This window comes from Dendrobates tinctorius, unplaced genomic scaffold, assembly GCF_039654945.1.
Source record: "Dendrobates tinctorius isolate UK_male_01 unplaced genomic scaffold, ASM3965494v1 ptg000503c, whole genome shotgun sequence".
NCBI classification, from domain to species: Eukaryota; Metazoa; Chordata; class Amphibia; order Anura; family Dendrobatidae; genus Dendrobates; species Dendrobates tinctorius.
In genome coordinates, this window is record NW_027362162.1 from 424,877 (window position 1) to 448,990 (window position 24,114).

The window sequence follows — 24,114 nt, forward strand, 5'->3', positions numbered from 1 at the left end:
TGCCAGACCAGCTCATGAGTGCGGGCATTGATACTCCTCCGACACAGCTTTCCTTCATAGATGAACAGCCGACCTCTTTCCTTCCACAACTGCTGGGTTTCTTTAGGAACATTCGACTCTGGGCATGAGTCAGCTTGTGACAGTAGCTCCTTCACCAGGCGGACCGCGGGGTCATTATCCTGAGTTTCTGTCCAGTCATGATGGGGCAATGGATTTAGGGTGACCTCTTTCAAGCCAGACCTTCTGTTTCTCACTCCCTGTGCACGTTGGGCCGCAAGGGGTCGGTGGAAGGGAGGCAACTCTATTTCTTAAAGTGCCTCAGGGTCTTCTCCTGCATCTGGCAGATTAGGCATTCTGGACAGGGCATCAGCATTGGCATCCTTGTGCCCTGTCCGGTACTTGATGGTAAACTCATAGTTAGACAGCCAAGCCATCCATCGCTGCTCCAGTGCACCTAGTTTTGCAGTGTCCAAGTGAGTCAACGGGTTGTTGTCCGCAAAAATGGTAAACTTGGCTGAAGCTAGGTAATGCTTGAATCTTTCAGTCACAGCCCAGACTTTGGCGAGGAACTCCAGCTTGAAGGAACTGTAGTTATCTGGGTTCCTTTCAGTGGGACGAAGCTTCCTGCTGGCGTAGGAGATCACTGTTTCTTTGCCATTCTGTACCTGTGACAATACTGCTCCAAGTCCCACATTGCTGGCATCAGTATACAACACAAAGGGTTTGTCATAATCTGGGTAGGCCAGAACTTCATCTTCTGTGAGAGCCATCTTCAGTCTGGTGAAGGATCTCTCCAACTCCTCAGTCCATTCAAAGGTGGAACTTTTCTGTTTGGCCTTCTTGGACTGCCCCACCAGAAGATTTTGCATAGGGGTGGCTATCTCCGTGAAGCCTTTGACGAACCTTCAGTAGTAGCCTACCAACCCGAGGAATTGGCATACTTCATGGAGGTTGCTGGGCTTTGGCCAGTCCCGGATGACTGTGACTTTGTCAGGATCTGATGCCACACCTTCTGTACTCACTACATGACCGAGGTACTGTACCTTGGGCTTCAGGAGGTGGCATTTGGAAGGCTTCACCTTCAGGCCAAAGTTGGACAAGGCTTCAAACACCTCAGCCAGGTGCTCCAGATGGTCTTCATAAGTCTTGGAGAAAACAATGACATCATCAAGGTACAACAGGACTGTCTCAAAGTTCATGTGTCCCAGGCAGCACTCCATCAGCCATTGAAATGTTCCTGGGGCAGTGCAGAGCCTGAATGGCATATAGTTGAACTAAGAGAGACCCATTGGGGTGGTAAATGCTGTTTTCTCCTTGTCTGCCTCTGCCACGGGAACCTGCCAATACCCACTAGTGAGATCTAAGGTGGAAAAGTAGTTAGCAGTTTTAAGTGCAGCTAATGACTCTTCAATTCTGGGTAATGGGTAGGGATCTTTATGTGTAATGCTGTTAATTTTTCTGTAATCAACACACATTCTCATGGTACCATCCTTTTTCTTTACAAAAACTATTGGGGCTGCCCAGGGGCTACAACTGTCTCTGATGACCCCAGCTTCCTTCATCTCTCTCAACATACCTTTAGCACATTGGTATTGTGTGGGGGGCATAGGCCGGTACCTTTCTTTAATGGGTGGATGATTTCCAGTGGGGATATGGTGTTGAACCCCTTTTGCCTTCCCAAAATCTAGAGGGTGTTTACTAAATACCCGCTCATATTCCTGGGTCACCCTGTAAACCCCATTTATCTGGTATGAAGGTGTAGAGTCAGTCCCCACCTGCAGTTGCTGGCACCACTCCTCCAGCTGCTTTACAGAGCCGTTGTCCTCCACCTGGTCGGATGAGACCAAGGGCTCTGCTGCCTGCATTGCATTATTACTGATAGTGAGCAGCTTAGCAACTGTGGCATACCGAGGTATTGTGGCCTCCTCCTCCCCGCAATTCAAAAGGCGTACAGGTACTCTCCCCTTTTGTACATCAACTGTCATGATCCACTTTTGGATCTGACAGTTTAAATGGACAAAGTGAACTTTTTTTCCTTTGGGTAGGTGCAAAGTGACCGTGATTGCCCCCGGTGGCCATTAGAATTACTACACGTGGTGTTTCATTCTAAGTTGCCCGGTGGTGGAGAATGGTATCGCACCTTAGCTTTAGTTTTAAAGCACAATTATAAATCAGGTGTGACACCCTATAAAGGTGTGCTAGGTGTGTGCAATCACTGCTGGTGATATTGTGTTCATTTGGGAAGGAAGCCTGGGTGAACATGGAGCTGAATAGGAGTCCTGCGCAGTCAGCCAGAGGGTACGAGTGGCAGCTAATGGTGTCTGCAAGAAAGGCTGGCATGGCCTGGTGGAGTCGCAGTTTATGGTGTCAGCAGGAAGTGCGTGCATGGCTTGGTGGAGTGACGACTATGGAGAGAGTCGCACTCGGCATGCTCAACTTGGTTGCTGATAGTTGAATTCAAGCATGCTTAAATTCTTGGCAGAGGCTGACTCATCTTTGGGACTCTGTTACTGGACTGCTGCAATTGGTGGTGGACTCTGCTCCAAGGCTGCACTATGGTGAAAGATCCAAGATGGTGATGGACCGAGGTGGAGGAGAAGACGCACGCAGGTGGTGGGGCTCTGTTGCAGGAGCGTAAGCACAGAGCATAAAGATAAGTGGTGTCCCCTGTATTGTCTTCTTTCCTCATGTGTGTTGTTAGTGCAGTGGTGGGATTAGTCTACGCACCGACCAATTCCCTAGTGAGGGTTTAGGGTCAGGGCGAGCAAGGGTTTTGAGTAGAGTTGAGCGAAACGGGTCGAAAAATTTCAAAAGTCGCCGACCTTTGGCAAAGTCGGGTTTCATGAAACGAAACCCGACCCTAGGATGAGGTCGGCCACGAGGTCGGCGACTTACTCGCCAAAGTCGCGTTTCAAAAGTTTGTTTTGCGCTCTTTTTCAGCCAATCAGGATCCACGGACACTGTGGGCAACGTGATGACATAGGCAGGGGTCACCACCATCTTTCAGAAGGGCATGCAAGTGATTGGCTTGCTTTGGTGGGCGTCACATGGGTTATAAAAGGGCGTGCACGCCGAACGCCATCTTACTTCTGCCGATCTTAGCATAGGGAGAGGTTGCTGATTCTGTAGGGAGAGAGTTAGGCAGGGAAGAAGAAAAAAAAACTGCTTCTGCTGCTAGCGATTTTGCCTGTGCAACCCACCAGTCACTGTGTGTGCAGTGCAAGGGGAGGCTATATTGTGGTGGATCAGCGGTGTTGGTTGTTAGGCTGCCTTCTAAGGCTTCCTGACAGCTGCATTGCTGTTTCCCCACTGCTCTGCAAACTGCTTTTTTAAAAGCAATCACAATTTTTTTTTTTTGTCCTGCTGAGGTACTGAGCGTGCATTTTTTCACACCATACAGCGGTGTACGCTCCTCACACAGTACCGTGTAACGGCTGTTATCACAGCCACAGTGAAGCTATCTGTGTGTCACTGTGGAAGGATAAGTGGAGGACTTGTTCCGTTCTTACAGACCTACACTCTAGGGAGATTCCTATTCTGCCCAATTCTACATACATCTTGTAGTTTGTGATACACTAGCCAATTTCTGCCTGTGACATAGCGCTCTGATATTCAGTGGGCCTCACACAATCCAAAAGTGTCCAGTGTCCACAAGTGTCTGCAGAAATTCAAAATCTCCCTTATCCTGTAGTCACTTTTTTCACACCTGTGTCATCGAGCCTGTGACATAGCGCTCTGATATTCAGTGGGCCTCACACAATCCAAAAGTGTCCAGTGTCCACAAGTGTCTGCAGAAATTCAAAATCTCCCTTATCCTGTAGTCACTTTTTTCACACCTGTGCCATCGAGCCTGTGACATAGCGCTCTGATATTCAGTGGGCCTCACACAATCCAAAAGTGTCCAGTGTCCACAAGTGTCTGCAGAAATTCAAAATCTCCCTTATCCTGTAGTCACTTTTTTCACACCTGTGCCATCGAGCCTGTGACATAGCGCTCTGATATTCAGTGGGCCTCACACAATCCAAGTGTCCAGTGTCCACTAGTGTCTGCAGAAATTCAAAATCTCCCTTATCCTGTAGTCACTTTTTTCACACCTGTTGCATCGAGCCTGTGACATAGCGCTCTGATATTCAGTGGGCCTCACACAATCCAAGTGTCCAGTGTCCACTAGTGTCTGCAGAAATTCAAAATCTCCCTTATCCTGTAGTCACTTTTTTCACACTTGTTGCATCGAGCCTGTGACATAGTGCTATGATATTCAGTGGGCCTCACACAATCCAAGTGTCCAGTGTCCACAAGTGTCTGCAGAAATTCAAAATCTCCCTTAGCCTGTAGTCACTTTTTTCACACCTGTGCCATCGAGCCTGTGACATAGCGCTCTGATATTCAGTGGGCCTCACACAATCCAAAAGTGTCCAGTGTCCACTAGTGTGTGCAGAAAATCTAAATCTCCCCTGTCCTATAGACACCTTGTACCTTGTTTTACATTACTATATAGTTTGTTGGATTTTGTCTACATTTCTACCAAAAATGAGGAAGGCTGGTGGAAGAGGTCGTGGAATTGGGCGGGGGTTGGCAGCTGGTAATGATGGTGTTGGTGGTGGATCTGATGGTAGTGGCAAAAGCAAAATAGGACCGAATGCAGGAGGTGTTGCGCCTGCGTCATCGTCTGGCTCCATAAGGCTTTGAAGGCTTAGTTTTCTAGGAGTTGGCAAACCGCTTTTAAAGCCAGAGCATCAGGAAAAAGTTTTGTCTTACATTGCTGACTCAGCCTCCAGCTCTATCGCCTCTTCTTCTGAAGTTGTAAAAAGTAAAAGCACTGAGTCGTCATTGGAGGCTCATGTTCATGAACCACACCTTTCCTTGTGTCCTTCGCCCCAACCAAGATTGAAGGATGACGCAGGCCATACTACTGATTACTCCATGGAGCTGTTTTCACATACCATGCCTGGATTATCAAGTGAAATGGTGAATTACCCAGGCCAAGATGAATCTGACATGGAGTGCACTGATGCACAGCCGCTGATAGTTGATTCTGCTGGTACAATCACTCAGAGCACTACATTGTCCTCGCAGTGTACAGAGCCAGATTCTGACCCTGATGAGACTCAGGTGCCCCTTCCCGCACACTATACCACCATACACGGTGACACAGAGGAAGGTGCACATGACATTGAAGAGGAGGTGATGGATGACCCAGTTGTTGACCCAGATTGACATCCATTGGGGGAAGAGGGTGCTGCTTCCAATAGCTCAGATGAGGAGCATCCACAGCAGACATCGACATCGCAACAGCTGTTATCTGGCAGGCCCGGAGCACTCCAAAGACAGGTTCCAAAAATCAAAAGAGTTGCTGGACAGCTTGTCCAGAGGGTCAAAAGATCACAGCGTGCTAGGCCGCAAAATGTCTGCCAGTAGTAGGAAGTAGGAAGAGTGCAGTGTGGCACTTTTTTGAACAAAATCCTCATGATCAGGCCAAGGTTATCTGTAAGAAGTGCGCAAAGACCTTTAGCCGAGGGAAAAATCTGAAAAATTTGAATACCAGTTGCATGCTTAGACATTTGACCAGCATCCACTTGCAAGCATGGACACAACACCAAACCTCAAGTGCCACATGTGCAACTGATCACAAAGAAGGTAGTCAGCAACGCTACATTGTTTCCCCCACTGTTAGCCCACCCGTTAGCACAGCAGCAAATGTTGAGGTGTCGTTGCAAGGCCACAGCAGTCAGGGAATCTCACTGTTATATCAACGAAATACTGAATCTAGGCCATCAGAAAGAACACCAACTCCATCACCATCATCAACCCTCTCTCAGTCCGCCCTGTCCACCATTACTTCCACCATATGCAGCTCTCAAGTCCAGCTCACCCTCCCAGACACTATGAGTAGGTCAATAAAGTACTCAGTCTCTCATCCGCGTACACTGGGTTTGAAAGCCCACATTGCCAAACTAATCTCGTTTGAGATGATGCCCTATCGGTTGGTGGAAAGCGCAGCTTTCCGCGAACTCATGGCCTATGCAGTACCACGCTATGAGCTACCCAGTCGCCACTTCTTCTCTCGCAAAGCCATCCCAGCCCTCCACCATCATGTAAAAGACCGCATTGTCCATGCACTCAAGCAGTCAGTGAGTGGAAAGGTGCACCTCACAACTGATGCATGGTCCAGTCGGCATGGCCAGGGCCATTACGTGTCCATCACTGCGCACTGGGTTAATGTGGTGGATGCAGGGTCCACAGGGGACAGCGGTGGTGGGACAGTGCTGCCTAGCCCACGGTATAGGAAACAGTTGGCTGTAGGCGTTCGACCCTCCTCCTCCTCCTCCTCCAGAAGCGAAAGCTCGTCCACAGAGCGCAGTCGTACGAGCACTCCATCTGCAGCTGCCACTGTTGCACACGAGGTGTCCCCCTATCGAGCAGCTAGTGGAAAGCGTCAGCAGGCTGTGTTGCAGATGATGTGTTTTGGCGACAGACACACCGCCGAGGTGCTGGCCGAGTACTTGAAGCGACAAACTGAGTCATGGCTGGGTAGTGTACATCTTGAAGCAGGCAAGGTAGTTAGTGATAACGGCCGTAATTTTGTGGCAGCCATAGCCCTTTCAAAACTCAGCCACATACAGTGGGGAAAAAAAGTATTTAGTCAGTCAGCAATAGTGCAAGTTCCACCACTTAAAAAGATGAGAGGCGTCTGTAATTTACATCATAGGTAGACCTCAACTATGGGAGACAAACTGAGAAAAAAAAATCCAGAAAATCACATTGTCTGTTTTTTTTTCATTTTATTTGCATATTATGGTGGAAAATAAGTATTTGGTCAGAAACAAAATTTCATCTCAATACTTTGTGATATATCCTTTGTTGGCAATGACAGAGGTCAAACGTTTTCTGTAAGTCTTCACAAGGTTGCCACACACTGTTGTTGGTATGTTGGCCCATTCCTCCATGCAGATTTCCTCTAGAGCAGTGATGTTTTTGGCTTTTCGCTTGGCAACACGGACTTTCAACTCCCTCCAAAGGTTTTCTATAGGGTTGAGATGTGGAGACTGGCTAGGCCACTCCAGGACCTTGAAATGCTTCTTACGAAGCCACTCCTTCGTTGCCCTGGCGGTGTGCTTTGGATCATTGTCATGTTGAAAGACCCAGCCACGTTTCATCTTCAATGCCCTTGCTGATGGAAGGAGGTTTGCACGCAAAATCTCACGATACATGGCCCCATTCATTCTTTCATGTACCCGGATCAATCGTCCTGGCCCCTTTGCAGAGAAACAGCCCCAAAGCATGATGTTTCCACCACCATGCTTTACAGTAGGTATGGTGTTTGATGGATGCAACTCAGTATTCTTTTTCCTCCAAACACGACAAGTTGTGTTTCTACCAAACAGTTCCAGTTTGGTTTCATCAGACCATAGGACATTCTCCCAAAACTCCTCTGGATCATCCAAATGCTCTCTAGCAAACGTCAGACGGGCCCGGACATGTACAGGCTTAAGCAGTGGGACACGTCTGGCACTGCAGGATCTGAGTCCATGGTGGCGTAGTGTGTTACTTATGGTAGGCCTTGTTACATTGGTCCCAGCTCTCTGCAGTTCATTCACTAGGTCCCCCTGCGTGGTTCTGGGACTTTTGCTCACCGTTCTTGTGATCATTCTGACCCCACGGGGTGGGATTTTGCGTGGAGCACCAGATCGAGGGAGATTATCAGTGGTCTTGTATGTCTTCCATTTTCTAATTATTGCTCCCACAGTTGATTTCTTCACTGGAAGCTGGTTGGCTATTGCAGATTCAGTCTTCCCAGCCTGGTGCAGGGCTACAATTTTGTTTCTGGTGTCCTTTGACAGCTCTTTGGTCTTCACCATAGTGGAGTTTGGAGTCAGACTGTTTGAGGGTGTGCACAGGTGTCTTTTTATACTGATAACAAGTTTAAACAGGTGCCATTACTACAGGTAATGAGTGGAGGAAAGAGGAGACTCTTAAAGAAGAAGTTACAGGTCTGTGAGAGCCAGAAATCTTGATTGCTTGTTTCTGACCAAATACTTATTTTCCACCATAATATGCAAATAAAATGAAAAAAAAACAGACAATGTGATTTTCTGGATTTTTTTTTCTCAGTTTGTCTCCCATAGTTGAGGTCTACCTATGATGTAAATTACAGACGCCTCTCATCTTTTTAAGTGGTGGAACTTGCACTATTGCTGACTGACTAAATCCTTTTTTTCCCCACTGTACCTTGCTTGGCTCACACCTTGAACCTGGTGGTGCAGTGCTTCCTCAAAAATTATCCGGAGTTAACAGCCCTGCTCCAGAAGGTGCGAAGACTGTGCGCGCACATCCGCCGGTCGCCTGTACACTCCGTTCGTATGCAGAAGCTGCAGCGATTGCTCCACCTTCCCAACCACCGCCTCATTATCGACATTGCAACAAGGTGGAACTCCACCCTGCACATGGTGGAGCGGCTGTGCGAGCAGAGGCAGGCCATAATGCATTTGTGGGAGGATACACGGCCAGGCACTTTGAGAGCAGACATGGAGTTGACAGGTGTGAGTGGTCGAAGCTGAAAGACCTCTGTAAAGTCCTTCAGTGTTTTGAGGAATGCACACGGCTGGTAAGCGCAGATGACGCCATCCTAAGCATGAGCATCCCACTTATGCGTCTGCTCATGCAAACTTTGACGCACCTTAAGGAGCAGGCGTCTGCAGCCAATGTTGACGAGGAGGAAGAGGTGGAGGGAATCCTTGATGACATTCAGCCATTGTCTCCTCAGGGACCTCTCCTGGACGAGTTGGAGGAAGAAGAGGAGGAGGAGGATGATGATGGGGATGATTACTTAGGGGAGGAGGATGCATCTCGTGGGGCAAGTGAAAATGTTGGCGTGGCAAGGTCTGGTACAGGGTTTGTGCGTGACTGGAGGGATGTGGATTTGCCAGAAAGTGCTCCTCCAACCAGCACTCGCAGTGCATCATTGACACCGGGAACATTGGCCCACATGTCAGATTATGCCTTGCGGATCCTAAAAAGGGACCCCCGCATTGCCAAAATGATGAACGATGACGACTACTGGTTGGCCAGCATCCTGGATCCACGCTATAAAGGCAAATTACAAAACATCATGCCACAGGAGAACCTTGACCTAATATTGGCTAATAAACAAGCAACTCTGGTAAATCGGTTGCTTGAGGCATTCCCAGCACACAGCAGCAGTGATGGTTCTCACACGAGCCGTACGGGCCGGGGGCAGCTTGGCAGAGGTGTTCATGGTGCACACAGCAGAAGTGGCGTTGGAGACAGGGGTTTCATGACAATGTTGTGGACTGATTTTTCAAGTACCGCTCACACAACTGGTAATACAGCATCGATGGAAAGTGACAGGAGACAGCAGTTGTCAACTATGGTTACAAACTATTTTTCCTCCCATATCGATGTTCTCCCACACAGGTCATTCCCCTTTGACTATTGGGCCGCTAAACTGGACACCTGGCCTGAATTGGCCCAATATGCCTTACAGGAGCTCGCTTGCCCAGCTGCAAGTGTGCTATCGGAAAGAGTCTTCAGTGCAGCTGGATCAATCCTGACAGAAAAAAGGACCCGTCTGTCAACCCAAAATGTGGATGATCTAACCTTCATTAAAATGAACCATGCATGGGTTTCCAAGGATTTTGTCCCACCTTCCCCTGATGACACATAGGGTGACAGAAAAATGGCTTGCTTTGGTCCACCTCTTCCTGGGACTTCACCTATTTCGCCTTTTGCATCAGCTGAATGTCCAACATCAACATATGCCACTTTCTAAAACTCCCTAACTGTGCTGCCTCCCCCCCCATGGCCGGGGTCACCACCTAGCGCACGACACCGTGCGAGTGCCGTTGCCCTGGACAGGTGGGTAGGCCGACTCTTGGGCGCGGGCACTGGCACAGGGTCCCTCATAGTGCAATCAAGTGTCTCTGACGGTGGTGGTGCACACCCGCCGTCAGACACACCGCTGTACTATGAGGGGCCCAGTGCCAGTACCGACGCCCACGAGTGGGCCCCCCTTGCTTGGGCAGGACCCCAGCAGTTGCAATCTTTACCTCTCCCTGCTCCTCCGCTGTGTAATCTGGGCCGTCAAATCCATACTGTGCCTGACACCGTCTGAGCCTGCCTCCTGAGACATATATTTTGAATGTGTACGCTATCCATACATGTTATCTGGGGATACGGTACCCTTTCTAACCTTTGTGCAATCACGTGCAATCCATACTGGGCCTAACACCGTCTGAGCCTGCCTCCTGAGACATATATTTTGAATGTGTACGCTATCCATACATGTTATCCGGGGAAATGGTACCCTTTCTAACCTTTGTGCAATCATGTGCAATCCATACTGGGCCTAACACCGTCTGAGCCTGCCTCCTGAGACATATATTTTGAATGTGTACGCTATCCATACATGTTATCCGGGGATACGTTACCCTTTCTAACCTTTGTGCAATCACGTGCAATCCATACTGGGCCTGACACCGTCTGAGCCTGCCTCCTGAGACATATATTTTGAATGTGTACGCTATCCATACATGTTATCCGGGGATACGGTACCCTTTCTAACCTTTGTGCAATCACGTGCAATCCATACTGGGCCTGACACCGTCTGAGCCTGCCTCCTGATGTATAGACATATATTTTGAATGTGTACGCTATCCATACATGTTATCCGGGGATACGGTACCCTTTCTAACCTTTGTGCAATCACGTGCAATCCATACTGGGCCTGACACTGTCTGAGCCTGCCTCCTGAGACATATATTTTGAATGTGTACGCTATCCATAGATGTTATCCGGGGATTCGGTACCCTTTCTAACCTTTGTGCAATCACGTGCAATCCATACTGGGCCTAACACCGTCTGAGCCTGCCTCCTGAGACATATATTTTGAATGTGTACGCTATCCATACATGTTATCCAGGGATACGGTACCCTTTCTAACCTTTGTGCAATCACGTGCAATCCATACTGGGCCTGACACCGTCTGAGCCTGCCTCCTGAGACATATATTTTGAATGTGTACGCTATCCATACATGTTATCCGGGGATATGGTACCCTTTCTAACCTTTGTGCAATCACGTGCAATCCATACTGGGCCTGACACCGTCTGAGCCTGCCTCCTGATGTATAGACATATATTTTGAATGTGTACGCTATCCATACATGTTATCTGGGGATACGGTACCCTTTCTAACCTTTGTGCAATCACGTGCAATCCATACTGGGCCTAACACCGTCTGAGCCTGCCTCCTGAGACATATATTTTGAATGTGTACGCTATCCATACATGTTATCCGGGGATACGGTACCCTTTCTAACCTTTGTGCAATCACGTGCAATCCATACTGGGCCTGACACCGTCTGAGCCTGCCTCCTGAGACATATATTTTGAATGTGTACGCTATCCATACATGTTATCCGGGGATACGGTACCCTTTCTAACCTTTGTGCAATCACGTGCAATCCATACTGGGCCTAACACCGTCTGAGCCTGCCTCCTGATGTATAGACATATATTTTGAATGTGTACGCTATCCATACATGTTATCTGGGGATACGGTACCCTTTCTCACCTTTGTGCAATCACGTGTAATCCATACTGGGCGTGAGAACGGCTGGTGAGCTGTTAAGCAAGCTACAGCACCTGTGGTTTGCACACGTAAGTTTTTAATTTTTTCAGGAATGACGGTTAGGCCTAATTCCGGAACTGCGGTTGACCTGCACTTACTGGGAAATCATCGTTCGCGGGTAATAATTGTAATCAGTGATCCCCATCACTAACGTTGTTCAGCGGGTTTTCTGCACCCGTAAGCGACAAACGCTGGCCTTTTCAGTGTAGCGCACATGCAGCCACGGACATGTAAGGGCATGACACACCAGTTATTGGCCAATCTCATGTGCCAGAGCCTCACGTGTCCCTCTAGTAAGCCGGACTCGGACCGCGGGGCATGACGGAGTCTCGTTTGTTAACAGAATTAAGCTTGCAATGTGTGCATCTGTTCTGTAGCTGGCATGGTTGAGGTTTCCCAGGTGGAGTCGAATTTAACCGTAGGCTCCACTCCTGGTGGTGCCCTTCTGGACATTCCTTTAAGGTTCAGCTTTACAACCATACTGCCCACGTAAAACAAACACTTTGCCTTCATGAACGCTGTTTGGAGGGTCATGACTCGTGGGAATAATGCCGCCCAATCAGTTAACCTGCTAGAGAGATCCTTCGTTGCTCCCAAGCATGACATCACACTCCCTAGGAAGAAGGTAATGCCACTGTGGCGACCGTACTCCTGGGGGCGACACAAGTGCACTGATGCCCAGCCACTGCTCGATGAATCTGCTGGTACATTGACCCAGACCACTACATTCCCCTCGCATGCTACATGACCTGAATCTGACCCTGATGAAACTCAGGTTACCCTTCCCATATACAGTTCCATCTTACACGGTGACAAAGAGGAAGCTGCAGATGAAAGTGCAGGTTCGGCCCACCCGCCATCAGACACACCACCGTACTATCATGGGCCCTGTGCCAGTGCCGTCGCCAACGAGTGGGCCCCCCCTGCTTGCCCAGGATCACAGCACTTGCAAAGTTGAAATACTGTGCAGTGAGATGGAAGATGGGGACGACAAGGAATCCAGAGAAGTACAGGGATTCCCTAGCGAGGAGACTTATTTGATTGTTTTCAATGTTGGGACAGCAATTTTTGGGGAGCACTATACTCTGGAGAATGATAGATGGGGCCCACCATACACTGGAACATTCCAAAGGTGTACATCAGACACTGGAGCAGCATTTACAGGGCCCATTATACACTAGAGCATTAGAAATGGGGCCCATTATGTTTGGAGCATTATTTGGGCCCATAAGACAGTGGAGCTTCATCCATGGGGACCAACATATACTGTAGCATTATGTGGAGCTCATCATATACTGTTTCAAACATTATATGGGACCAATGATTCTGTATGGAGAAATAGATGGGCCTCATCATGAGATGTAAAAAGTGAGGTATTTTTCATTGTACTATACTGCTATTTCTCTGCCGTGTCGGAGCATGATGAGTTGTGGTATGTGTTAAAGGGGCGCTCTTTCGCCCAGGGCACATGAAAACCTGCAGCCAGCCCTCCCCCCCACAACTTTAGCCAAATAACCCCCATTTTTCAGTGCGTAACTTGTATTATGAAGTTAATTAAGGTTGACAAGCTTAAGTAAGAAGAATTGATGCTTTTGGCATTCAAATGGGCACTGTAGGTGTGTTTCCTGTCCTCCTCTCACTGCCGACTTTTATTCCCCATTGACTTACATTGGGTTTCGTGTTTCGGGACGACCCCGACTTTTCCCTATAATCGGACGATCTTGCTCGACCCGACTTTTAGAAAAGTCGGGTTTCACGAAACGAAACGCGACCCTAAAAAATCAAAAGTCGCTCAACTCTACTAATGACATAGAATCGTCAAGACCAGAGGAAACAGGAAATCCCACCATAGTATCTTTTAAAGTCTCAGACAAACCCTTCCGAAAGAGAGCTGCCAATGCATTCCATGTAGTAAGGACCGCCCACCTTCAGAATTTCTGACAGTATAACTCTGCAGGATCCTGACCCTGGTTCAATGCCAATAGGGCTCTCTCAGCTTGATCAATAGCATTAGGTTCATTATATAACAACTCCAAGGCTTGAAAAAATGCATCCACATTAGTCAAAACAGGATCTTCAGGTGTCAAAGAAAACGCCCAATCCTGGGGATCGCCGCGCAGCAAGGGGATGGTAATTTAACCTGCTGCGCAGAGCTCCCCGATGAGTTAGGCTTCAAGGCAACAAAATAATTTACAATTCTTAAAATTCAAAAATTTAGACCGATCCCCAGAAAACACATCAGGAGCAGGGATCCTTGGTTCAACAGCATGTGAATGAGTGAGAAAGGCGGAAATTCCCCGCACTTCAGCAGCGAGCTGCTCCACATGATCAGACAATTGCTTAATCTCCATCAAGGAGAAAAAGAAAAAAAAAAAGAATCCTCCTACGGCCCCAGGAAAAAAAAGAAAATATACATACAAAAAAAAAATTCTGACACTTTTTTTTTTTTTATTTACAATTCTCTCCTGCTTTTGAGTACCCTAGAATCTGCGGTATGGCTGGTGATTCTGTTATGAATGGGTCACCGAGGAGGAAAAAAACAAAAAGCAAGCTAAGCCCAGAAAACCAGAGAGGTTGGCAACTAGCAGTAGCCATGGAGCTTGCCTACGGAGGTCCTAGACGCCTCGTCACGGCCGGAGAACTAAATAAGCATAAAGGAAGAAAGGGGAAATCTAAACTACCCCAAAGCAATAGACAGCCCCCAACATGTATTGTCTGTGAAACAAGATGAAAACACAGACACAGATAGAAAGATAGGCTGAGCAAACCATGGGGCCCTCACTAACTAGAAAGGACAGGAAAGAAAAGCTGCTGTCTGCAATCACGCAAAAAACCCTGCCAAAAAAAATGTCCAACACGTCTGATAGAAAAAGGCCCTGAAGTCGCTAGACTTCAAATCACTATATCAGCACTCAGGTATATTCTGAAGACAGAGCAAAAGAGATCAACTGATCAGAGACAAAATGGGGATTCAGCCCAGTCCCAGCCAGGGCTGGCTGAACACAAAAACTAAGTAAACCAGACAAAATCTCATATGAACAATAGCAGAGAAAACTTAGCTTTAGGAAGGCAGGAACCAAACTGGAAACCAGAAGCCACAGTCAGGAAAAATCGCCAGCAAGAAACTAGGGAGTCGGCTGCCTTAAATCCAATCAGAAACTCCTGATGTCCAATCGCAGTCCTCTTCCTCAGGTGGCCAGTCTCTGCCATTTAGATCAGCTTCATTACCTCCCTTCACCAACAGAGGGAGTCCTGATAGAGAACTCACTACTCCTCTGTCACAGCCAGCTCCATAACCCTCACCAGAAGCCAGAGGCAAACCCGAAAATGAGCTCACAGCAGATTCCCTCCGGTCCATCATAGCATCCATGGAGTAGGGAGAATACCTTGCCTCCATAGACATACAAGACGCATATCTCCACATAACATTTGCTCCCGCCCATCAAAGGTTTCTCAGGTTCGCGGTCAACCAAGACCACTACCAGTTTGTCGCTCTCCCGTTCGGACTCACCACAGCTTCAAGAACGTTTACCAAGGTCATGGCAGCCACCATGGATTTTCTACACTCCAGAGGCATTCTAGTCGTTCCGTATCTAGACGACCTTCTCATCAAGTGTTCCACCTTCAAGGACTGCGAGGTCAGTGTCTCAATCACAATCGACACACTAAGTCGTCTGGGATGGTTAGTCAATTTACAAGAATCATCGACTACCCCGAGTCAGACTTTAACCTTCCTGGGAATGCTATTCGACACCTCCAGGGGTCTTGTGGTCCTTCCCAAGGACAAGACACTGGCCCTCCGTCTAGGAGTGCGCACACTCCTCCGCAAACCTCCCTGATCTCTCCGGTTTGCCATGAGAGTCCTCGGCAGGATGGCAGCAGCAATGGAGGCAGTGCCATTTGCCCAGTTTCACCTCAGTCCTCTTCAACTAGCCATCCTCAGGTCTTGGGACAAGAACCCCTTCTCCCTCGACAGGGAGTTCCGGTTGACATCGTCAACCAGGAGGTCCGTACATTGGTGGCTCAAGCCAACTTCGCTTACAAGAGGAAAACCCTTTCTTTCAGGTCAGTGGAAGGTCCTGACCACCGATGCAAGCCTGACAGGTTGGGGTGCGGTGCACCTACATCACAGGGCACAAGGCAAGTGGTCACCAATGGAAGCGACCTTGCCCATCAATATCCTGGAAATTCGGGCCATCTTCCTGGCACTGAGAACCTTTCATCACCTGCTGGCGGCCTCTCACATACGGAAACAGTCGGACAATGCCACGGCGGTGGCATATGTGAATCACCAAGGCGGGACCTGTAGTGTCCAGGCGATGAGAGAAGTAACACATATTCTCCACTGGGCGGAAGACACCAGGTCGGTACTCTCGGCGGTCCACATTCCAGGGGTGGAAAACTGGGAAGCAGAATTCCTCAGCAGGCAAGGAATCGACTCGGGGGAGTGGTCTCTCCACCCCGAAATTTTTTACCAGATCTGTCAACGCTGGGGAACCCCGGATGTGGACCTAATGGCATCCCATCTCAATGCCAAGGTCTCCAATTTCATGGCCAGGACACACGACCCGCGGTCGCTCGGAGCGGATGCCCTGGTTCAGGACTGGACCCATTTCCAGCTCCTGTACATCTTTCCACTCTCCTCCTGATCTCCAGAGTAGTGAGGAAGATCAAACAAGAGGGAGTTCCAACCATCCTGATCGCGCCGGACTGGCCCAGACATACATTGTACGCCGACATCGTTCATCTTACAGCAGACGCCCCCTGGCGTCTCCCCGATCGTCACGACCTTCTGTCACAAGGTCCGTTCTACCATCAGAATTTAGGGGCTCTCAATTTGACGGCATGGCCCTTGAAACCCGGATTCTAACCCAGGCAGGGTTCACACCGGATGTCATTGCGACCATGATTAGGGCAAGGAAGCCAGCTTCTGCCAAGATTTATTATTGTACCTGGAGAACTTTCTTTTCCTGGTGCGAATCTCATGGACAGGTCCCACTCCACCCTACTAGGTTTCCTTCAGTCGGGCCTAGACGCCAAGCTATCCCTAGGCTCGCTTAAGGGTCAGGTGTCAGCGCTTTCAGTCCTTTTTCAAAGGCGCATTGCTACCAAACCGCAAGTAAGAACTTTTCTCCAGGGAGTTTCCCGATTGGTTCCTCCCTGCAGGCGTCCACTGGAAACGTGGGACCTCAACCTGGTCCTGACAGCATTGCAGGCACCACCCTTCGAACCCCTTAAAGAAGTTCCACTCTGTATTCTGTCACAGAAAGTGGTTTTCCTAGTGGCAATCACCTCGCTACGCAGGGTGTCGGAATTGTCAGCACTTTCCTGCAGACGGCCTTTCCTAGCTTTTCACCAGGACAAGGTGGTCCTCCGTACTGTACCATCCTTCCTTCCGAAGGTTGTGTCCACCTTTCACCTCAATGAGGAAATCTCACTGCCATCCCTTTGTCCGGTTCCGGCTCATAGAGTGCAGAAGGCTCTGCATACGCTTGACCTCATCAGAGCATTGCGGATTTATATGTCCAGGACTGCCCCCTTCCGGAAGTCTGATTCCCTCTTCATTCTTCCGGAAGGCGGTCGCAAGGGCCTGCCGGCCTCCAAGGCTACCCTTGCCAGGTGGATCAAGTCCACCATACATGAGGCTTACCGACTCAACAGTTCCTCTCTTCCGGCCGGTATCACGCCCCACTCTACTCGGGAAGTAGGGGCCTCCTGGGCCATTCGGCACCAGGTTTCGGCACAACAAGTGTGCAAGGCGGCCACTTGAACTAACCTACACACATTTACAAAACACTACAGTGTTCATACCCAGTCCTCAGCGGACGCGAGCCTGGGTAGACTGGTTCTGCAGGCGGCAGTGCCCCAAGTTTAGGGTCCTGCTAGCACAATATTCGTCCATTGCTTCCCACCCAGGGACTGCTTTGGGACGTCCCATGGTTCTGTGTCCCCCAATGAGGCGACAGAGTAAAGGAGATTTTTGTGTACTCACCATAAAGCCTCTTTCTCTTAGCCCCTAATTGGGGGACACAGTTCCCACCCTGTTGCCCTTAATTGGCGGCTGTTACGGTTGGGTTCTCATATTGTTCTTTGAGCTTGTACATAGTAGCCTTCTTACAGGCATGGTTATGTTTCTTCTGTTATGTTCCTCCTAATGCTTTTGCACAATACTGGAGAAGGCGGACGCCATCCAGGGGTGTATTCTGCAGAGGAGGAGCCATAGCTAACCTTTTTCAGATTATGCATAGTGTCGCCTCCTAGCGGACAGCAGCATAACACCCATGATTCTGTGTCCCCCAATTAGAGGCTAAGAGAAAGAGATTTTAAGGTGAGTACACAAAAATCTCCTTTTTACACTTCGCTGATCTGTCACATCACAGATCGCTGTGACAGATCAGCGATCTGTCACAGGTAGTGCTGCAGGCTTCCTCATGCCGGTGCTTTGCAGGCATGAGGAAGCCACCTCCCTGCAGGCCCCCAAAGGTCCCCACCGCCATTTTGGATTCGGGGACCTGCAGGGAAGGAGGCCCCCGCAACAGCGCTGCACATTGCTCTGCTACGGGGGTCTCAGGAAGCACGGAGGGAGCCCCCTCCCTGCCGATGATTCCCTAAACCCACGGTACACTGCGATCGTGTTTGATCGCAGTGTGCCAGGGATTAACATGTCAGGACGGTCCGTGACCGCCCCTGACATAGTGCCGGGTGTCAGCTGTGATAATCAGCTGACACCTGGCCGCGATCAGCGGCGCTCACCATGTGAGCGCCGCTGATCGCTATGACGTACTATCCCGTCCATGAGCATAGGGGCCCAGGTCCCATGGGCGGGATAGTACGTCAGATGGCAAAAGGGGTTAAATGGCATCTGTCTGTAGGAAAAACCCTCCTAAGCCGTCTATATGGGCATGTAGGTCATAAAAAGTTGGACAAAATGATACCCCAATATCTGCGATCTGATGTCTTATTCCAGAGAATTCAACATTCTATTCAATATGTAGATGAGCTGTTAAGATCTATGTGCTGGATGTAGATCTCCCTGAGAATCTGCCTCCACACATTATTTTACATGAAAGGAGCGTTACCAGTGTGAGACATGTAATGACTGGCAGTCTGCTCTCCTGATATACATGTCTCACACTGGTAACACTGCCTTTCATTTAACATAAGCTCTGTAGTTAGATCAGGGAGATCTACGTCCGGCCCATAGATCTTAACAGCTCATTTACATATTCTAGAGAAATCCATGCTTTTCTTAATAAGGCATCAGATCGCAGACATCATGATATCATTTTACACAACTTTATATGACCTACATGTCCATACAGATGGCTTAGGCCTGTTTCACACATCCGTTTTTTCACACTTTGGCGGACGTCAAAAAACGGATGTGTGAAACAGGCCTTAGGAGGGGTTGATCCTACTGATGTAGTCTTTAAAAAGAATACCTAAGCTATTTTTTATTTTTTTTTTTTATTTTGTCCAGAATGGAAAGTTATGAAACTTTCCAAATATCTTCATTAAGGAATTTGTTTTTATTGCTGTTTAACAAAACAAAAAAAAACACCTGTAAATGGCGGCTTTTCCTCAGTCTCTCTGCCTGCCTTCAGCTACATTGCTATCAGAACGTATTCCTTTGGAGTACAGATGATGGCAGTGATGAGTATTGCCTGACTCCTGAGTGTTCTGCTTATCAGAACGATCTCCTGCAGCAGCCTCAGGGACTGAACATATTTTTCGAGTACACCGATATCACTTGGTTAGCATCCGAGCATTCTAGGATATCACCTTATCCAAGCACGTTCGCTCATCACTAGTGCTGTCCCATCACTGCCATCATCTGTACTCCAAATGCGTGCACTCTGATATTAATGCAAATAGACTGGGCAAAATCCGGGGTTTAGAAGCAACTTGCATGTTTTTTTTTTTTTTTTACTGGAATGAAGACAAATCCCATAATAAAATAATTTGCAAGGTTTTATAATTTTTTTTGTTTTCTCCCCCAATGTGGACCTGTGCACTAGCACGTACACTAGTATTGGTCTATGTGCAGTCTGTTGCACAAACGAATCAAACATACATTTGTCTGAATTTAGGCTCGGGGTAAGTTCAGGCAATTATTTTTACAGTCTGTGTGCAGCCAGTATTATCCCATTATTATCTAAGGTCTGCATAATATAAAAACCTCCACCGAGAATGATGATGCATTTTAAAACCTTGACCAAGAACTTAGGCTACGTTCCCACGATGAGTTTTGGGTGAGTTTTTTTTAAATTTTTTTTATACAATGCTTCTTTTTGAAAAGAAGGCGCGTAATCTATTTTACTTAAAGGGAATCTGTCACCTCGTTTTTCCGCTATAAGCTGCGGCCACTGCCTTTCGGGGCTTATCTACAACATTCTATAATGCTGTAGATAAGCCCCTGATCTAACCTGGAAGATAAGGAAAACAAGTTTTATTATACTCACCCGGGGGCGGTCCAGTCCGATCCGATGGGTATCGCAGGTCCGGCGCCTTCCATCTTCTAGAGATGATGTCATCATCCTCCTTGCTTTGTGTCTTGGCTCCTGCGCAGGCGTACTGATCTGCCTTGTTGAGGGCAGATCAAAGTACTGCAGTGCGCAGGCACCGGGAAAGGTCAGAGAGGCTCAGCGCCTGCGCACTGCAGGAATATGCTCTGCCCTCAACAGGGCAGATCAGTATGCCTGCGCAGGAGCCGTGACACGAAACAAGGAGGATGATGACATTCACTGCATGAAGATGGAAGGCGCCGGACCTGCGACACCCATCGGATCGGACCAGACCGGTCCGCCCCCGGGTGAGTATAATAAAAGTTGTTTTCCTTATCTTCCAGGTTAGATCAGGGGCTTATCTACAGCATTATAGAATGTTGTAGATAATCCCCAAAAGGAAGTGGCCGCAGCTTATAGCGGAAAAATGAGGTGACAGGTTCCCTTTAATGGGTGCAGAAATAGCGCAGAAAATCTGCAATATCAAAAGCTCATCGTGGGAACGCGGCCTAACAGGTGTTTGCACGGACTTCTGTGAACACTTTCTTGGGTGCGTTTAGGAGAGTACACTTGCTCTGCTTCATTCTTGGATATATAATTACTAATTTTATTGTATTTTATTTTTTTTCAGCTCATTTTCATCATGTCATTGAACAGCTGAGGTTTCGGCAAGGTACCGTCCTGAGCATATTTCTGTCTGCTGGTATGTAATGTTCCATTTTCAGACTATGAATAGAATTTTATTTTTATCATTTTGTCTTGTTTTTTTTTTTTTTGGTTTTTTTCTTTGCTTAATTTGCACAATTGAGGCCATTTTATTTTTCTTGTAGCTTTTCAGTTTTCATACACTGCAGTGTTTGGAGCATACACCGCTTTTATCTTCATAAGAACAGGTGAGAACGTGTGGCGTTTAGTCCTGATACAGACTTTGTTTCATTGCCATTTTTTTAAATATTATCCCACAAGTAGTAATGGATTAAAACAAAACAAACAAACAAATAGAAATGTAAAAACTTTCAGTTATACTTTTCTTTTAAGCTATGTTCACATAAGGTCAGGAAAAACCAAGATGGAAACTCTTGATTTGTCAGACATGCGCCACCGTATCAGCGCTGTTGACAGTAAGGTTATGAAATTAAAAACTTGCCGCGAGTTAGTTCATTTTATTTTTTATTTTTTTTTTTTTCTCCTGTTTTTTTTCCTGGGGAACATGTTTTAAAATATTTGCATTTTGGGAAGAATTTCAGCAGTGTTAGTAAAGATTTTAGGCACAGAATCCATGTTTACTTCCTGACAATGTGAACATGCTCCTAGGCTTCTCATAACTTCTTAGAAAACTGCTCCATAGCGCAAAGTGTGAACTGAGCCTTTGAAAAAAAAAAGTGTTTTTTGTTTTCTTATTTCTTATTGTAGTTTAATGTTAATTTGAGATTTATCATGCCATGGCTCGTGTGTGGTTGTTGTGTGTTGTTTTTTTTTTTTTTATAAGCTGGGGAAAATGACTGATACACTTTGCATGATATATTTGAGTGATGGGCAATAGTCTTTGTCCACTTTCACCCGGGAGCATGACATGAAGACCACATCTAATAATTGTCATTCGGTCACTTTGCAGCTTGGAAAACGAGGCCGGAGTGGGTCACACCGTGGCTTTGGCCATGACACAGGTCATGTAGCTAAAGATCACTTTGTGCCACTTCTACATCCCCGCATAATGTGAATGTAATGGAGGTTGTATTGCAAACCGCAAGGTGCTGTGACCTTGACAAGCAAATCACAAAAATTCAGACCGTTGGATTTGTTTTTGTGTCTTTGTATTCTCACTGCAATGCAATCACATTCACTTGTATTACTCTGCAAAGTCGTAGCAGCATATTGCGATCTTTGGGCTTGCAACCAACATTGCAGCCAAAGCTGCTGCATAGCCATACCCCAATGGTATATGCACACAGTGGTGTTTTTTGAACAGAAATTGAGCAGAAACTCCCCAAATCCTTTTAACCCCTTTAACCTCCTAGGTGGTTTGCATGTTCATGACCGGGCCAATTTTTACAATTCTGACCACTGTCCCTTTATGAGGTAATAACTCTGGAACGCTTCCATGGATCCCAGTGATTCTGACTTTGTTTTCTCGTGACATATTGTACTTAATGTTAGTGGTAACATTCATTCATATAACTTGCGTTTATTTGTGGAAAAAAAAAAACGGAAGTTTGGGGAAAACTTTGAAAATTTCGCAATTTTCAAAGTTTGCATTTTCATGTCTTTAAAACAGTGAAATATGTCACACAAAATAGCTAATAAATAACATTTCCCACATGTTTACTTTACATCAGCACAATTTTGGAACCAAAATTTTTTTTTTTTATAGGAAGTTATAAGGGTTAAAAGTTGACCAGCGATTTCTCATTTTTACAACACTATTTTCTTTTACAGACCACATCACATTTGAAGTCACTTTGAGGGGTCTATATGATAGAAAATACCCAAAAGTGACATCATTCTAAAAAGTGCACCCCTGAAGGTGCTCAAAACCACATTCAAGAAGTTTATTAACCCTTCAGGTGCTTCACGGGAATTTTTGGAATGATTAAAAAAAATGAACATTTAACTTTTTTTTCACAAAAAATTTACTTCTGATCCAATTTGTTTTATTTTTACCAAGGGTAACAGGAGAAATTGGACCCCAAAAGTTGTTGTGCAATTTGTCCTGAGTACGCTGATACACCATATATGCATGTAAACCACTGTTTGGGCGCACGGCAGAGCTCAGAAGGGAAGGAGCGCCTTTGACTTTTTCAACGCAAAATTGGCTGATATTGAGATCGGACGCCATGTCACGTTTGGACGGCCCCTGATGTGCCTAAACCGTGGAACCCCCCCAATTCTGACTCCAACTCTGACCCCAACACACCCCTAATCCCAACCCTAACTTTAGCCCCAACCCTAACCCTAATGGGAAAATGGAAATAAATACACTGTTCAAAAAAATAAAGGGAACACTAAAATACCACATCCTAGACATCACTGAATGAAATATTCCAGTTGCAAATCTTTATTCATTACATAGTCGAATGCGTTGAGAACAATAAATCATAAAAATGATCAATGTAAATCCAAATTAATATCCCATGGAGGTCTGAATTTGGAATGCTAATCAAAATCAAAGTGGAAAATCAAATTACAGATTGATCCAACTTCAGTGGAAATGCCTCAAGACAAGGAAAAGATGCTTAGTATTGTGTGTGGCCTCCACGTCCCTCTCAGTATTGTGTGTGGCCTCCATGTACCTGTATGACCTCCCTACAATGCCTGGGCATGGTCCTGATGAGGCGGCAGATGTTCTCTTGAGGGATCTCCTCCCAGACCTGGCCTAAAGCATCCGCCAACTCCTGGACAGTCTGTGGTGCATTGTGACCTTGGTGGATGGAGTGAAACATGATGTTCCAGATGTGCTCAAGATGTGCTCAATCGGATTCAGGTCTGGGGAATGGGCGGGCCAGTCCATAGCTTCAATGCCTTCATCTTGCAGGAACTGCTGACACACTCCAGCCACATGAGGTCTGGCATTGTCCTGCATTAGGAGGAACCCAGGGCCAACCGCACCAGCATATGGTCTCACAAAGGGTCTGAGGATTTTATCTCGGTACCTAATGGCAGTCAGGCTACCTCTGGCGAGCACATGGAAGGCTGTGCGGCCCTCCAAAGAAATGCTACCCCACACCATTACTGACCCACTGCCAAACCGGTCATGCTGAAGAATGTTGCAGGCAGCAGATCGCTCTCCATGGCATCTCCAGACTGTCACATCTGTCACATGTGCTCAGTGTGAACCTGCTTTCATCTGTGAAGAGAACAGGGCGCCAGTGGCGAATTTGCCAATCCTGGTGTTCTGTTATAAATGCCAAGCGTCCTGCACGGTGTTGGTCTGTGAGCACAAGCCCCATCTGTGGACGTCAGG

General features: G+C 47.3%; 1 pseudogene; it reads left to right on the plus strand.

Annotated features, from left to right (window-relative positions):
• Positions 1-24,114, plus strand: part of LOC141078106 (uncharacterized) — a 766,429-nt pseudogene that overhangs the window by 224,139 nt on the left and 518,176 nt on the right.